Consider the following 5,495-nt stretch of genomic DNA (forward strand, 5'->3'; position numbering starts at 1 on the left):
AATGGAAAAATATATAAACTCATGCCAAAATAATTAGGGCATATTAAAAATCTCCAAGGAAAGAAGAAGTCTCTGTTCCAGAGAGAAGTGGCTTATAGTAGTACCAACCATTAGTAAATGGAAAAAATCTGAAAATTCAAAATGTGAGGAAATTACAAACAACAAAGAAAATTTATAGCAAACAACAGAATGTTTCTATTTTTTAATTTTCTTCGGCATTGTCACATTCACAACCTACACAACATGTAGAAAGATAGCAAAGACAAATAATATGCACATAAATTGTTGTAATATTCAGTGGAATGTTTATAGAGTGCCAGTTGTCAATATTTTCTATCATTCTAATTTTTTTCTGATTTATTCACCTAAAATGAATAAGACTGCCCTGAAAAAAGCCCATATCCAATGGGAAATAAGAAACAAAAATAAAGAATTACAGTTTAATAGGGATATTAGTATAAACTATAGGATAAATTATAGTTATTGTCATTGAGAACTAAATTAATATGAAAAAGACATACGAAAATTATAGTCTCCTACGTTACCGCAGAGACTAGTTCAATGCCCATGACACATAACTGCAACCTATCTATTGCACACCAAAGTGTTATTGCTAGCTGGTCAGAAAAGAGATCCAATAACTCCATAAACAATGAAATAATTGACAACAGCTTTAAATTAGTTTTAGAACACATCTACCCTTGCCGCAGTTCCTGCCATGTGCACCGTACGAATGTCACACACAAAATCTTGAATGTTTGTGTTTGAGGATCCTCCACATGCAACAGCCTTTCTCGCCATCTCCTTCAACTTCTCTGCCTCTCTTTTCATCCGTTTCCCCTTGTCTGCACTCAAAACAAGTGTAACCCCCTCTTTTACTCGTTCCTTATCTGGAATTCCATTTACATACTCGCACACTTGGACTGCAATGCCAGTCTCCACGACTAGTTTGGAATTGAAATGTTGATCAGCAATCATCGGCCATGTGATCAACGGGACTCCCATAGCTACGCTCTCCAGCATAGAATTCCATCCGCAGTGGCTCATGAAAGCTCCCACAGATGGGTGAGAGAGAATAAGGAGCTGCGGCACCCAACCCCATATGACCAGCCCTCTATTCTTTGTTCGCTCTTCGAACCCTTCCGGAAGATACCTGCGAGCCTGGTCCAAAGTCGTGAGTTCGAGCTCCGGCGACACCTTGATGGCCCAGATGAAGGGCTGTTCGCTGGCTTCCACACCACAAGCCAAGGCCTTTATTTGTGCCTCTGTTAGGAATATTTGGCTGCCAAACGAAATATAAGCAACTGAACATGAGCTTTGAGAATCCAACCATCGGAGCAGCTTATCTTCATTAATGTCTGCCATTTTACCTCGGGTGCCGACTTTCAGTGTACCTTCAAAGCAAGCGGATGGAAGTACTGGGCCGATAGACCACACCTTTTTCCCTGTCAGATTTCTCAAGTTTTGGAGATATTCAGACTCCAGCTGCTCAGACGTGTTGATGAGCATCCCCCATCCTTGGATTGCTGACTGCATCCTTCCTATTTTCTCCATTGGGATGTCCCCGAACAACATTGGGTCTATTTCGCGCTTATCTAAGCTGAGTGGAGTGGGGAGATCCAAGCTGACGAGAAGCGCATCGCCTTCTTTCTTCACTGCGTTGCGCGAGGCAGAAAGCCATGCAGAACGCAGCAGAGTGAAAGCGAATGCACCGTATGTGTCGAACGCAACCCTAACAATGTTATGCTTTTGGGGCAACTCCATATACTTCATCCCAGAAGTACATCATGCATAATACAGACAGGAGCTTCTCTCTCTTCAAGTTGGGCTTCAAGCCAATGGTTAAAAGGCTTTTCGAACTTAACGACCATATCAAAAATTAGGCTGGCTTGTTCGGGAGGAAGTTGCTCGAAGCTTTCTGCTCCCTCGGGCAAGCCTTCCACTTTTGGCGTAGGAAGGATTACGAGGCGAATATCGAGACCAGAAGAAATGGCGTGGGCAATTTGGGGATTGAGAGAGGATGCATTTCCAGGTGTGGTGACCCAAGTGACGGCGAGGCCATACGAGGCCAGCAAATTACAGAAGTCGAGGAAAGGGATAACGTGACCAAGTGCAGGGAATGGCACCGCCACCACGTGGGGTTTCTCAGAGAGGCTCGACGTCTTTTCTTGCCGTTTGAGTTCGGCTGGAACCTTATAAGCAACAAGTATTCGCCGACTTACTAAAAAAATTAATCGCATTATTCACAGAAACTTCGAGCAAGGACAACAAAGTCTTCTGGCACCAAAACTGCGCCTTACTAATAAGGGTTGATGTGCCAGTTATACAGGAATGCCTGCAGATCCAAGCCAAAGATTTTGGAGTGCGTTTCGTGGAAGTCGGAGAGCATGCGCACCGTCCAGCACAACGAAATCTGCCCAGCTTTCACACTTTCCAATGGAAACTTTTCGTTCTTCGGTAATTGACGAACCAACGGTCAAGGTGGACGACCCCACATATTAAATAACTTAATACCTACTTGTGCGGCGAACCTAAAGATAAGAGCAGCACCACGCAATTGCATGATGAGGTTCTAGAATAATAAACTAGCAATCGTATTTTGGTGTGTAAATAGCTGATAGGCTATGTTATTTCTGGGCGGAATTCAATCTCTCATCTTGAAGGAGGGCAACTCAGGTGGATTTCTTTTTTTAAATTGTTTCATTGTAATTTTTCTAGGTTAGTTTTTATTTTGCAATATAGAAAATAATTAATAATAATAAGAACTCTTTGCTAGTTTGAGTCCGTGTCTTTTGGGATATCATGTTGGAATGTTTATGTGGAAGTTTAGTGTTCCACTATTTTTCAAGATGGCTCGTGCCTTTTTTTTTCTTCTTTTCTTCTACCTCTTACATTTATGATTTCAAAGTAATATTAATGTTTATAAGTGATATTTAATATATATCAAGATGTCACAAGAGAATTATAATATATATCAATTGGTTATAGAGATTAAAATTTATAAAATATTGGTAACTTATAGATTTTTTTTAATTTATATTTAATTCTATATATTATTTATATTTGTATTTAATTGGAAAACTTAAAATGTTTTGAGATATTATTGAAATTGTAGTTGACAACAACAAAATTTAAAATCTTATAATTTTCACTAAGAATTTATCTCAATGTTTTTCGTACTATAATAATTCTAAAATTCTCTTACAATTTTGAAATTTTGAAAATTAAAGAATTCAAATGTTTTAATTTAAAACGCTATTAAAATAATAATTGATAACATAAATGATTATAAATTTTAAAATTTGCTTTTCCTCTCTTCATGTTTAGGAAAAAAACTATAATTCTATATTTTTTAATTTTAAAATAGCCTCAAATTATTAAAAAAAATTGTAATTAACATTTTTTCTTTAATAGTATTATTTTCATTTATTTATAATTTTATTTTTAAAAATATTGTCTTAACTTAAATTGTTTGAAGGCGTTTTACCTATTGTTGAGTTATCATAAAACTTGTTCAACAATTTGTTCAGTTCACATTAATCAACATTAATATAACAATATGTCCTACGAAAATATTGAGTAAAAGTTTTCCCATCTTTCACACAAGGCATTGGAAAGCACACAATAGCAGATGGACGGTGTTATGAAACGGGCATTATGCGAATTTATTGAGCTCTCATTGTACTGCCTTTGTCCTCAGATAGGCAGGTTAATTGCAAATGTCATTCATTTTTATGAGCATTTATTTCTCTCCTATCTCTTCCTTGTGTAGTTGCCAGACACATTTAATTCATGTGCACTATAGTTGTACCTTTGATAATTTTTTCCTTCTTAATTTAAATTAAAAATACCCAAAATCCTTAATAAATTTGTATCAACCAATGAAAAAATTGGAATTAGCATATAATATTTAGATTTTTTTTTAATATTGTATCTCAAACTTTACAATATGATTTATGTTTCATAGAAAAAAGTAAATTAGGGGTAAAAGAAAATAATAGTTCCCTCCCTTTTAAAAAGGCTGGGACTAAAAAAATATGAAGGTAACAATGAAATAAATTTAATAGCAAAGGAGTCACAACTTTAAACTCCATTCTAAAAAGCCTGTTATTTCAGTTTCTCAGCCAACATTAAAATGAATGATCTGCAACCTGATGGAATGTTTGAAATTTTACTCTTATTTCCCTTTGTTGTTGGATAGGTGAGGTGAGAGGTGGGAAATGGCTAAAGGGTAAACTATTTTGTTTGCCCCCTGCCTATAATTTGTTTTCTTTCTATATCTATCTATGTGGTTGGCAAACAAAATAGTTTACCCTTTAGCTGTTTTCGTGAGAGGTGAGAGGTGAAGTTGATTTTGTTTTAACTTTACAAATTTAAAATTGTGTTCATTCGTTTCATTCTGGAAGCTTCCAGGAATGTTTAAAAACTACAATTGACAAAATCAAAACATAATGCAGAGACCATTCTTCTCCCCACAACCTGCGATGCACTCTCCTGCAGCATCTCTTGGTAGAATCCAAAACCTAAGATGCGAACAAATCATTTCACTGCCCATTCGTATGTCATTGGATTTTAACATCACTTCCTTATTTTGTCCTGTCAATGTATGCTCTGTGGTCTCTAAAATACTGATTCATTATCATTTTTTATAGTGAAGAATGCTAATAATTTACACCAAAGAATGCAATTCATAATTTTGTAAGCAGGCTAAGATACTCTAGCAGGTCCATCACCAACACCAGCCTCTAGTGTCTTGGTGTTTGGATACATACTTGCCAATGAGTGGTTCCAAGTGTACATGTCTTCTTATTTTACCATTCTTACTTCGACCAGGCAGTCGTTGGTGTTAGCATAAATTAATTATTGCCCAAATAGTCAGCATTTTTTGAAACATTCATGTGGTGATCAGTGGTCAGCATAGACCACTCATTTTCCATCTGGAGCTGACCATTTAACCATCCATAGATGTCCAATCCAACTAGCTATAATCAATGCTCAGTCTAACATTAAAATTAAAATTTAATACATGTTTGTCTATAAATTAATAGACTAGGCCTGTGGGCTTGTGTTTAGTGGAGCCTATTTTGGGTTTCTCCACAATGCAAAATGTCTCCTTTCTCATGGACGCCATTGACAATGGGCCTAATGCTTCCACTTTTTCACATTCTTATGTGCATTTATTATCTACTAGTAATCGTACCTTAGTGTGCAATGGGTATGCCGTAGAGGTTTGGAAGATCAAGTAAGAATTTGCCTCTTTACTTATCTCTTTCTTTCATCCTTTCTATATCTCTTTATGTCTTTATACATCTATCTCACCATCTATATTTATTTCTATCCCTCCCTCTCCATCTCTCCCTCTCTTTGTCTTTATAGATCTCTTTCTACATAAATACCTCTAAATCTATATTTATCAGTCTATCTATTTCTCCCATATTCTCTCACTCTATATTCATCTCTATATCTATCTTTCTCTCCTACCTACATATATAAAT

General features: G+C 36.2%; 1 pseudogene across 1 annotated transcript; it reads right to left on the bottom strand.

Moving 5' to 3' along the window:
• Positions 1-631: 631 nt before the first annotated feature.
• LOC149579683 (scopoletin glucosyltransferase-like) lies at positions 632-2,240 on the bottom strand (annotated as a pseudogene). Its single transcript, XR_016356514.1, has one exon. The product of XR_016356514.1 is annotated as a scopoletin glucosyltransferase-like (transcript).
• Positions 2,241-5,495: the final 3,255 nt, after the last annotated feature.

The sequence above is a fragment of the Cupressus sempervirens genome, chromosome 1 (assembly GCF_028749045.1).
Source record: "Cupressus sempervirens isolate cs-2001-9-10 chromosome 1, ASM2874904v1, whole genome shotgun sequence".
Taxonomy (NCBI): domain Eukaryota; kingdom Viridiplantae; phylum Streptophyta; class Pinopsida; order Cupressales; family Cupressaceae; genus Cupressus; species Cupressus sempervirens.